We start from the raw sequence: 13,631 nt of genomic DNA, 5'->3' as shown, positions 1-13,631 counted from the left end.
TACGTAAACTTCCTAGTGGTCTTTCCGAGATCAGTTTGGACAGCTGGCCTATCTGAGTTTCGAGCCCTTGGATTGTTGATTCTTAAGTGCTGTCTCGGTGTTCTAGAAACAGGTTTCTGATACTGATATAAACTTTGAGAGCATCTCTTCAAGGTTTGGCTTCTTTTCCTGTTCGTAGGGTGGTTGTTGAAAACCCGGAGGATGTTGTGGCCTTTGATTTCCTTGGCCTCCCCACGAAAAATTGGGATGGTTCCTCCAACCTACATTATAAGTCTTACTATATGGATTGTTTTGAGGTCGAGGATTATTACCCATGTAATTTAATTGCTCGTTATCCATGTTGTGGCCATAAGGTTGGTATTCCAAATAGCTTGTTCCACCGCTACTTGCTTCGCACTGCATTACTAGGTGAACCTGTGAAGAACTAAGAAAACCATCAATCTTTTTATTTAAGAGTTCTACCTGATTAGAGATCATGGAGGCCGTATTGACGTTATAAATGCCGGCTGTTTTCGTTGGCTTTGTCCTCATGACTTGCCACTGATAGTTATTCAGTGACATCTCCTCAATAAACTCATAGGGATCTTCAGGTGTTTTATTATTGATGGTTCCGCCAGCAGCTGCATCAATCATTTACCGAGTCGAAGGATTCAGACCATTGTGGAATGTTTGTACTTGGAGCCAAAGTGGTAACCCATGGTGGGGGCATCTTCTCAAAAGGTCCTTGTATTTCTGCCATACATCGTAGAGTGTTTCTAAATCCATATGCACCAAAGAAGAGATATCATTACGTAATTTAGCCGTTTTAGCCGGCGAAAAATATTTTAGTAAAAATTTTTCGGTCATTTGTACCCAAGTAGTAATTGACCCTCATGGTAACGAGTTCAACCACTGTTTAGCTTTGTTCCCCAATGAAAATGGAAACAACCGAAGACGTATGGCATCATCATAAACGCCATTAATTTTAAATGTATCGCATAGTTCTAAGAAGTTGGCTAAATGAGCGTTGGGATCCTCATCCTGCAAACCATCAAACTGAACAAATTGTTGTATCATTTGAATGGTGTTAGGTTTTAATTCAAAAGTATTTGCAGCTATAGCAGGTCTAACAATGCTTGATTCAGCTCCTATTAAAGAAGGTTTAGCATAATCATACATAGTGCGTGCAGCAGGATTTTGATTAACCGCAATTGCAGGAGGTAGTTGATTGCCTTTGTTTTCAGCCATCTCTTCGGTTGGGGGTTGAGTATTGTCTTCTTGCTCATTCTCCGTGTATCTTAAGCCGTGCCTTATTTCTCTTTGGTTTCTACGAACTGTACGATCAATTTCTTCGTCAAAAAGTAATGGTCTTGACGGGTTTCTTCTAGTCATAAGCTATAAAAACCTGCCAAGAGAAAGAAAGAGTAGGTTAATAAATAATAATAAAAAAATTAAATTAAATTGCAAGAAAAATAAATGGCTAAAGTAATAAAAATTGAGCGTTCCTAATATCTTAGATCCCCAGCAACGGCGCCAAAAACTTGATCGCGTGATTTCGTGATAGGTTTTAAATATTTATAATTACTCGTTCTTGAACTAACTATTATTGCGATGCAGGCAAGTGTACCTATCGAACAATAGTATAGTTTTAGCAAGATCGGATTGTCGAACCCAAAGGAACTAAAAGTACTAGTAATGACTATCTTTTTATTATCTAGCCTAAGAATAAAGAAGTTTTGTTTTAATTAACTAATTATCTAAACTAAGAATGTAACACCCCTTACCTGTATCCGAGGCCGGGCTAAGGTACGAGGCGTTACCAGACAAACATACAAACATTAAACTAAAATACGACCCATAAAATTTTATTCATATTTCAAAGCATTCATTCTCTTACACATAGTCCCTTATTTGAGCCTACGGAGCCCAAAACATACTTTAGAAAGGGTTTGGGACTAAACCGAGAACTTACGAAAATCTTGGAAATTTCATGCTTTAAGGCTCCACACGCCCGTGTCCCAAAGTCGTGTTCCATACACGGCTGAGACACATGGTCGTGTCTCTGCCTGTGTGGAATATACCTAGGCTATTTTCCAAGCTTTGGTCAACCTTGATCTCTTACGCACTTATACAAAATCAAAAGCATATAACATGGTATTCATTTAATGATTAAACATCCTCAATTAAACCACAAACATAGCATTTGTATGTCATCATACATGTGTCTCTCATACTCATTTTACCTTGTTTATTATAGTACCACTTATACATTTATACCAAGATTATCATCTTACCAAATATCTTCAGCTTAATCATCAAGCATTCATATTTAAAGCTAGATCATATCTTTATAAAATACCATGATTCAGATGCACAGAATAACATGTTTGCCTGAAACATTTCAATTCAATTCCATACCCAACAAGCATTACATTGAGACTAGTCATATATATATATACATGTCATGATACATAACATTCTCTTTTTGTTTTCTTATAAACACATATCATTTATTTCATTATATCAATATTTCATATACCATAGTTTCCATGTATTCCACATATATTTATTTTCCTCCTCCTCCTCTCCATTCCACATCCTTAACGTATATAGCATTCTTGTAAGTACGATTTCACAATTTACTAATAAATGTTCACATCAAACTGTCCACACAAGTCATAGTCACTTAATTATTTATAATTTGAGATACAGAGCTCCAAATTAAGATCCGTAAATTTCCCCTGAAACTAGACTCACATATCTTTCCACCATAAAATTTTAATAATTTTTGGTTTAGCCAATTAGTACAGTTTATTCATTAAAATTTCCCCTGTTTCACTTTCTGACAGTTCTGACCTCTCTTCACTAAAAAATAATTATCTCACAATACAGAACTCGGATAATGTTCTTGTTGATTTATCTTAAAAATAGACTCATTATGGATTTTAAAAATATAATTTTAAGCCTCTAATTTTTTTTTGTCCAAATTTTTGTGATTTTTCAAAGTCAGAAAAGGGGATCACGTAATCATTCTGAATCAGTCTCACAAAAACATAAATATCTCAAAATATAGAACTCCTTTGATTTTTATGTTTCTTTTATATGAAAATAAACTCATTAAGATTTAATATGATATCTCATTCAGTCTCTGATTCAATTTATACTATTTTTGGTGATTTTTCAAAATCACGTCACTGCTACTGTCCAAAACAGTTTTATTGCTAATTCACTCTTTCACACTTTCTTTGTATTAACCTCATTTTAACATACATACCACAAATCATTTTCACCACATTTCATACATCACAAGTATAGGCCCATGATCACAAGGTCACCATAAAATCATCCTCATGTATAACTTACTTGTTTATAACCTTACCACATCCTGGTCACTTAATGAACACATCATTCACATAACCAAGTTCCTGCACTTATTCATCACAAAATTCACAAAGCAATACATAGAGAGTCTCCCGTTGAACACTTTGGATCAATCCTCGATACTTGGTGGTTTCAGCACATAGCTCCACCCATCATATAGTTCGGCTCTCTTGTACACATGGTGAACACTTAGTACCACCCATGTGACCTAGCCAGTTTATCTCGTAGCTCTCTTGTCTACATGGTGTCCTTCACTTGGAACCACACATGCGACCTAGCTACATATATCCCGTAGCTCTCTTGTCTACATGGTGTACACATAGTATCACCCATGCGACCTAGCTACATCATAATGTCTTGTAGCTCTCTTGTACACATGATGTGCACTCAGCACTATACATGTGACCTAGCTACATACCATCTGTATCATCCAATCTTTCCGAAGGTTCAACCGGGATTTCTCTCTCTTTTCCAACAATTTCACCAATCAAGTAATTATCCACAAACATATTTCAAATATTTTTATAAAATATCATAATACTAATAGTGATGTATTACTTACATATAAACTTACATCTCATTTAATATCAACGCAATAACATTAAATTACACATTGTCTTATTAAAAATCATATGAACTTACAATTTCCCATAATATCCATAATCATAGAAATCACATTTATGTATGATAATCAATGCACTTCATGTACCATAGACATATTTTTAAATCAATTCATAAACTTGGCACCATAATCATTTAATTTAACATAATTCAATTAATTCACTAAATTTAACTTTCAAATATAAATTACAGCATTATTGTTGTATTATTATCATACCAACTTACATACTTTCAACACCTCAGAGATCATAGTAAATATATCAATTTTACATTGAAACATGCATAAATTAATGCTTATTATACATATGAACTTACCTTGATATTAAAACAGCCATTTTACCAACTTTCCCAATTTTCGATTTTTCTCTCATTCTAGGTTCAAATCTCGTTTTCGGGATCTAAAACATCATATTTTACTTATTTAATTAATATACTATTCAAAATAGTCCTTAACTCAAACTTTGGAAAAATTACAATTTTGCCCCTAAACTTTTGCATATTTACACTTTTGCCCCTAGGCTCGGGAATTAAACTTCATCCCTTATTCTTATGTTTTATGACATGATGATCACTTTTCCCTTCTATGGCAACATCAAATTCTCACTCTAACATATACTTATGACTATTAGGTATTTTTACCAATTAAGCCATTTTGCTCGTTTTCACTTAAAACCGAGTAGCACAAGTTGTCTAACATAATTTAAAACCTCATATTGTATCATATAACACCAGAATACACAAATTTTACCCATGGGTATTTTTCCAAATATGAACCCTAGGTTGAATTATTGCTAGCATAAGCTAAATCAAGTTATCGGGACTCCAAAAACGTAAAGAACTTGAAAAACGGGGTTAGAACGGACTTACAATTGAGATTGGGAAGCTTGAAAACCCTAACCATGGAGTCTCCCTTGGTATACACGTCCATGGTGAAGAAGATGAGCAAAATTGGCTTTTAATTTTGTATTTTAATTCATTTTACCCCTAAATGACCAAAATACCCTTACTACTAAACTTTCCAAAAATTCCATCCATGTCCAATTTTTGTCCATAACTTAGAAATTGGTCAAATTGCTATTTAAGACCTCCTAATTAATATTTCAAATCAATTTCATACTAGAAACTTCTAGAATGCAAGTTTTGCAACTTATTCAATTTAGTCCCTAACTTCGAATTAAGCACTTTATGCATAGAATTGCTTCACGAAATTTTCACACAATCATGCAATCATATCATAGACCTCAAAATAATCATAAAATAATTATTTATATCTTAGATTTTGTGATCCTGAAACTTATGTTCCAACTAGACCCAATTTTGGGCTATTACAAAGAACGCATAGGGAAAAGAATTGGGGAATTGCTTTTAGGAAAATCGATTGAATTAAGACAATACCTAAGGAAAAATCCACCTAGACTTTACTTGTTATTTTGGCTCCAAAACGGACAATTTTTTTATTCAACTTGTTCCGTAGAGATCCCTAAGTTATGTTATTATCCCTATTCAAGACTACTAACGTCTAATCGCTAGATTGAATAATCGAGACTTTTCTCTAATTAACACTCTAGGGTTGCATTAACTCGACCTATGGATCCCCTTATTAGGTTTCACCCAAATCCGAAAAAATCTTGTCACTCTATGTCTAGGCGCGCAATCAACTCCGCTTAATTATGACAAATATACTCTTAGACAGGGTCTATTCCTCCTCTGATTAAAAGCATGTCTTGAATCAGTATCTTGAGATATCAAAACAAGAATTAAAAACACATAATTAATAACAAGTTAAATATTTATCATACGATTTAGAAAATAATAACAATATTCATCCTAGGATTTATTCCCCTTAGGTATTTAGGGGTTTTAGTTAATAACTAAATAAGAAAACATCTCAGAATAATAAAGAATACAAAACATAAAGAAAACCCAAAACTCCTAAAGGGAAATTGAGGAGAAATCTTCAGTCTTAATGATGAATCCAACTTCTGAGATGGATCAACCGGCTTTTCATGGAGTAATTCCTTACTCCCTATTCTCCGTCTCCCTTTTCTTCCTCCTCTAGGGTGTATTTATAGGCTTTGGAATGCCTAGAAGCCCTCAAAATTAGCCTTTTTCGAATTGGACTCAACTTGGGCTCGGCAGGGACACGCCCGTGTAACATGCCCGTGTTCGATTACTTCAGGCCATGCTCGAGCCTGCCAAATTGACATGGCCGTGTGGTCTACCCGTGTGAGGAGGTCCAGGTCGTGTTGGTTTTGTACTTTGGCCTATTTTCTCCGTTTTTGGCTCGTTTCTCGTTCCTTTTGCTCTTCTATGCTCTTCTAAGTGTAAAACATGAAATTAAAGCATTAGGAGCATCGAATTCACCAATTCTAATGGAAAATCATCCATAAAATGCGTTAAACACGGGGTAAAAATATGTATAAATTACGATTTATCACATATTTTCAAAGAAGGAAATTGGAGTGTTGATGCTGTAACACCCCATACCCAGCTTGATCGCTGGGTTCGGGTACTAAGTGTCACAATCAACCCAAAATACTTAACAATAATTCTATATTGATTTACTTTCAACTTTTAAATGCCAAGATAGGTTTCTTATAAACAGATAACTTTACTCCAATCTCTTTAGTTAACAACATGTTAAAAAATATCACTATAGATAAATTTTCTACTGTTTCTAAAGTTCTTACAATCAAATTGCCTTATTGAGCAAGTTTAAGTTTATAAGTATACAACAAATTGGGAATTAGAACTTTTATAAAAGCCTTCTTATTCGAACCCCGAGGCGTAGCTTCTAAGGGTGCCCTTTAAATGCATGGTACAACAATGGCACCATTTGCTTAACTTGATTATGTTTGGCATGGTCCCTCCCTAACCCTTGAATCATTCCTTAATCTTGCATACAAGGAAGTAAAATCGTAAGTTTAGATGAACTTAGTGAGATTCTGTACATCAGAAATAAAAGGCTCTCAACTTTTGGGTAAATAAGAATAAGAATATAGAATTTAAAACTCTTTGACAAAGTTAAGGAATTTTGCAGTAACACTAAAGTAGCCGATGCTCATGTGGTTTTTGAACCAATAGTTCGCAGATATACCGGCTGATCTGATATAGGTGCACTCTTTCAAACAACCCATTTCTAAGGCCCAACCTTATCTAGCTCTATCTTAGGCTCCCATTTTACCTTTCTGGCTCGACTCATCAAGGTACTATATACGCGAATATGCGATTTGACGACTACTTTTGGCGAACTATCAAATATCTCACCACAACAGTGGATCCTTACCCTAATCTCTTCATTCCACCCTGAACTCAAAATAGACTTACTATAATACCCCGATAATTTTCTTTTTCTAACTTATCTTGTGTTTAATCCCTTCTTCTAAGGAAGACCCATTTACTGAGAATCTCATTTGCTATCTTGAATTTGAGATTTGGCTGATACATGATCACGTTGTTCTTTGCGGACTTGTACTCATCAATAATCCCGAAAGAATTTCCCACTTCAGACTAAAATACTCCAAGTAATAGATAGTTCCTTGCGGACTATTTCTTTCTTAGATTTCCCTTGGCAGGCTTTCACATTTGATAGTCATAATAGGACTTCCCCGCTCTATACAATCCTGACAGACTTTCATTTCTTTTACTATTTCCTAATGGACTTTCTACTCCAGATAGTCCTAGGTGTTTTTCTTTCTTGAGAAAGTCCTTGGCGGACTTCCTTGTTATTCTAGCGACCTCTTTACCTATGAATACTTAGGATTAATATTTGCATAATAATATCAATTTATTACAACCAAAAACTTATTTACTTATTGAAATTTGGTGGACCTTTATGGCAGATACCTATTTGCAAATACTTTGAAGGAATTGCTCATTCCTTTCACATATACCCGTGTTAAGACATTTTTACCATTTCTACTTACCTTCGTATTCTAGAGGATCCTCTTATTATCATGTTTGCCTACGTTTGCAGATGTTCCACGCTCATTCTGTTAGACTTCTTATCACACGAATCTTACAGTGATTTCCTTTTTTTTTGTGCCCTGATAGGTTTCCTACTTACCATCTTGGGAGACTCCATTTCACCATAAAGTGTACCTATTCACCACTAGATTATGTCATGGATAACGATGGACTTTTGATTTTGAAAAATTAGTAAACCTCTTTCAAAGTGTCACCCCATAGGACCTATATGTCATTTACACAGTGTCGCCTTAAAGGACTTATATATCGTAGTCATGGTGTCACCCTGAAGGACCAGTAGATAATCGTCATCACGGTGTCGCCCTAAAGGACTAGTAGATAATTGTCGTCACAGTGTCACCCTGAAGGACAGTTAGATAACTATCATTATAATGTCGCCCTAAAGGACTAGTACATATCTGTTCCACTATGCCACCAAACTCCCTTGTATCCCATAACAATTCGTCAATTCCTTTATTACGCTAATTTTTCCTATATTCATCAAACCATCATAATAACTCCTTCCATACTTCTCATTTTAAAAACATGTTTTTCACACATAGTGATGTGCATGATAAGTTTTATATTTATGATTGATTGTACTTGAAAACTAACTATTATCACGATAAAGGCAAGTGCACCTATCGAACAATAGTATAGCTTATAGAAAGACCGGAATGTCGAACCCACAAGAACTAAAAGTACCAGTATTAACCTTCTTTTTATTATTTAGCCTAAAAATAAGGGGATTTTCTTTATCTAAAATAATTAACTAAACTAAGAATGCACAGGAAGTAAATTGGGGAAATACTTTTGGAAAAAAACTGATTGATTTAGACAATACCCAATGAAGAATCCACCTAAACTTCACTTGTTATTTGACTCTGAACTAGACGATTTATTCACTTGACTCGATCCATAGAAATCCCTAATTTATATTATTATCTCTCTTGAGACTAACAACGTTTAACCCTAGGTTGATTAATTGAAATCTCTTTCTAATTAAAACCCCTAGTGTTGCATTAACTCAATCTATGGATTCTCTTATTAGGTTTGACCCTAATCCGGCAGATTTATGTCACCCTATGTCTAGGGGTGCAATCAACTCCGCTTAATTATGCTAGATCTACTCTTAGATAGGGACTGAATTAATATCCCGGAATATTAAATCAAGAATTAAGAACACATAATTAAGAACAAATCAAGTATTTATCATATAATTCAAAAAATAGTAACATGATCCATCTTAGGTTTCATCCCCCTTAGGTATTTAGGGGATTTAGTTCATATGTGTAAAAGAAAACATCTCAGAAGAATAATGATAACAAAACATAAAGAAAACCCAAAAACCCTGAAAGAAATTGAAGGGAGATCTTCAGTCTGGAAGGAGAATCCGGCTTCTGAGATGGATCAATCGGCTTTCTTCGAGTAATTTCTTGCCTCCTACTTCGTGTGTTCCCTTTAGGTGCCTCCTCGGGTGTTTATATAGGCTTTAGAATGCTTCCAAACCCTCAAAAGTGCCATTTTCTGAGTAGAACTAGACTTGGGCTCGATAGGGACACGACCGTGTGCCACGCCCGTATGGGGTGGCTTAGGCCATGTTAAAGTCTGCTAAATAGAAAAGGGCGTGTGGTCTACCCGTGGAAGGAAGTCTTGGCCGTGTTGATTTCCCACGTTGACCCATTTTCTCCGTTTTGGCCCGTTTCTCGCTTTTTTTACTCTACTATGCTTACCTAAGTATAAAACATGAAATTAAAGAATTAGGAGCACCAAATTCACTAAAAACAAGGAAAGATCATTCATAAATATACCAAGCATGGGGTAAAAATATGTATACATTACAGTTTATCAAATATCCCCACACTTAAGCATTTGCTTGTCCTCAAGTAAAATCCTCAACTCATAATCAAAATAAATTCTTCTCAACTTATAATTCTCATCAATAATGTTTCAAAATAATCAACAAGTAGTCATACATTGAAAATTTAACTAAAATAACATTAAGGTTTCAAATAGTCAAAGTTGACCATTTTAATCATAAAATTATAGGCATCCCCCTTTATCTAAGTAATTATCTTTAATTCCAAATTGACATTTATTGACATCCTCACTAAAGGTTCACTCAAATCACTCAGTGTGTTTAAGGTTCAATGATTAAGGACTCATTAGTCAAACATGAAAAGTTATTACCATAAGCTTGTATGAAAATCAAATCTCCGCCACATTGAATGAGATGATACACAAATCAAAAGGTCTTAAGCAGGGTTGTAATGGGGCTTGGGTTAAAGGTGTGGATAAAGGCTGCAAAAGAGGGTTAGAATCGAGATTAATTTAATCAATTACCAAACTTAGAAGGATGAAGCAAATTGCTAAATTACAAGAAAGTGCCAGAATTCAGCTACCTAAAGCAAATGATGAGAGATTTTTCTCAATATAATAACTGTACTTAACCAAGATCAATAAATAATTGTAACTATATGATTTTTTTTAGGAACAAATCAATGATGGAAAATACATAATAAGAAATAATTTAGCAACTGGAATGAAAGAACAAAGTTAGGTAACTAATTAAATCAAATCTTGATAAAAAGGAGTCAATGAAAAGGCAGAAATTCTTAATGAATCAAAAAGGGTTAAGTTGTGGGTTATTATTAAGGGTAAAATCAAGAAATAAAAGTTAAGGTCCAAAGGGGTTCACTAGGGGTCAATTATGTGGGTAGGCTTTTATGGGGTAAATGGGTTAAAACCTAAGTGCCTTTATCATTTTCGTATATCAAATCAAAGGTGCGGTCTTAACATGTATAATCGAAGCAAGTTCTAGAATAATGAATCAATGTTGACTCACTCATAACCAATAAAATTAGTGAGCAAGAAAGATATATGCTCTAAAAGGCTCAAAATCTCACAAAATATATGGCTATTTGATGTCAATCCTATAAATTCAAAACTTCAAGATAATACCTCAATTCAGGGAAATAACCTAGCAAATTTTAATTCTCAAAAGTCAACTTATCATGCTTGATTCTCTAATTTCTTTAAAGTTTAAACAATCAATGCACAATTACCTATGATTTACTTCAAAAAGATATCAATAAAAATCATAAATCAATCAGAATTCACTCTAATAATGTTATGAGAAAATTATTTGAGAACAAGATAAAAATTCAGGGATTTCTGATAATCACATTAAAAAAACCTCCCCACACTTAAGATGTACATTGTTCTCAATGTACAAAAATATATAATAATCATATAAGCATAATATCAAAAGAGAGGGATAGAAGCGAAACTTCCCTGAATTTTTGAATGAAATCCTTGAAATAGTGAAGGCTAGATTTGTAGATATGACCAATGAAAGGCATGTTTCTGAGTTACTAATGAAAAAATAAACCCACCGTGGAAGAGAATTACGACTTACTCGATAATAACCATTAGGATAAACATAGTTCAAAATATAAAAACATAAGTCTTCAAAAATAATTAAAAGAAAGATAAAAATAAAAATAAAAATAAAAATAAATAAATGTAGTGGAGAAAGAGAGAAGAATGAAGGAATGTGTAGGGAAAGGAGCACAAGAGAGAAGATTTTTATGCGTATGGAGGAAAATGGAGGAGAAAGGGTGGATGTTGGGGTGATGGTCGGAGCTTAGGTGGCGACGGTGGCGGAGAGAGTAGCGGCTAGGGTTAGGGTGTTGGGGAAGGGGATGATGAATAATGGGGCTTTATATAGATATTGGGGCACACGGCCGTGCCCTTATTTCAGCCTATGTGTTTCGTGGTTTTCTAATTTGGGCGTGTTTGGAATTCGGCCCACACCCGTGTTCTTTGGGCGTGTTGGTGCACACGGCCGTGTTATTTTGAAAGTTTTGACCACGGGAGGTGGCCACGGGGGTGTCGCACGCCCATGTTAATTTCTCAGTTTCTACCACAGCTTATAGACACGGGTATGTTGCACGCCCGTGTTGATTTGGCAGGATTGCCTATGGCCATGTCGCACAGCCGTGGCAATGTATTGAATCTCGTGTCTTGGGAAAAAATTTACTTTGTTTTCACACGACCGTATCGCACGGCCGTGTCGCCATCCGTGGTATGAGCACGGCCAAAGGTACGCCCGTGTGCCTAGCCTTGTGGATGTGGAAAACCTGTGTTCAAGGACTCAGTTAATGATTTAGATGTTAAACTAAAATTTAAAGAAATCAACACCGTTAGTGCTCGAGTTGCCGAGAAGCGCTTATTTATAGTCTAAGCTCGACTTACCTCAATTTCACATAGTCATGGTGGTTCAAGGAGTTGACACTCCTCATTCCTACTATCAATTTTATCAAAATAAGGTTTTAGACGAGTACTATATACCTTAAAAGTGCCGAATTTGGTATGATTTACCTCTACTGGACCGTATGGGAAAATGTTAAGTACCGTAAAAAGGATTGCTCCATTGGGTTCAGGAGTGGCAATATGAGGGTCTGCCGCATCTAATAGTACTTTACCTCCAACCTTAAGTTGATTTAATAAATTATTGAGTCCGTCATGGCTTGGTTTCGGTTTATCATGTGTTCTCGATTTCTATGTCCACCATTCATCTAGTTTCTCGATCTGTAGCCTCTGCTCTTTATAGATGGGTCCTTTGTTGTTACTTGAACATGGCTCATTTATGCTCTTCAAACGTGTTTTCTTCAAAGAAGGTTGCACCACATGATCAGTATTAGTAGCATGATTTATACAACCACCCTCGACATTCAATGTGTTACTCGAATTTTGAGCTTGAAGAGTGATTGTTTCATCACCCACACGAAGTGTGAGTTCACCTGTAGCAACATCAATAATAGTTCTAGCAGTTGCTAAAAAGGATCGTCCTAAAATCAAAGGCACGTCACTATCCTCTTCCATGTCTAGAATAAAAAAATCAATTGGGAATATAAATTTATCGATTTTGACAAGTACATCTTCAATGATACCCCTAGGAAATCTAATGGTTTTACCTGCTAACTGAATGCTCATCCTAGTTTGTTTGGGTTTCCCAAGACCTAGTTGTTTAAACATTTTATAGGGCATGACGTTAATGCTTGCCCCTAAATCGGCCAATGCATTATTAACATCTAAGCTACCAATTATACAAAGAATCGTAAAACTCCCTGGATTTTTCAATTTTTTGGGCAGCTTATTCTGTAGAATGGCTAAGCAAACTGTGCTTAACTCCACATGTGATGCCTCATCCAACTTCTGCTTATTTGCTAAAAGCTCATTTAAAAATTTAACTGGGTTTAGCATCTGCGAAAGAGCTTCAATAAATGGTAAGTTAATATGTAATTTCTTTAATAATTTAAGGAATTTACCAAATTGTTTGTCTGTGTGGTCTTTCCTTATCGCACTGGTATATGGCACACGAGGTTTGTATTCTCTACTTACCAGTTTCTGCTCACTGTGGTCCACCTCACTTTTACCTTTACTTACAAGAATTCCTTGCCTCGAGTCTGGTTTAAGTTCAACTAACCCTTCCTCATCTCGAACGGTAATCGCATTAAGCTGCTCCCTTGGGTTAGTTTCAGTATTACTCAAAAAATTACCTTGTGGTCGATCAGAAATCAATTTTGCAAGCTGGCGTATCTGAGTTTCGAGCCCTTGGATCGACGCTCTTTGATTCTTAAGTGCTATTTTGGTTTTCTGAAAATGAGTTTCTGACACCG

Source organism: Gossypium hirsutum, chromosome A13, assembly GCF_007990345.1.
Source record: "Gossypium hirsutum isolate 1008001.06 chromosome A13, Gossypium_hirsutum_v2.1, whole genome shotgun sequence".
Taxonomy (NCBI): Eukaryota; Viridiplantae; Streptophyta; class Magnoliopsida; order Malvales; family Malvaceae; genus Gossypium; species Gossypium hirsutum.
Note: the sequence above shows the minus strand (reverse complement) of the source record.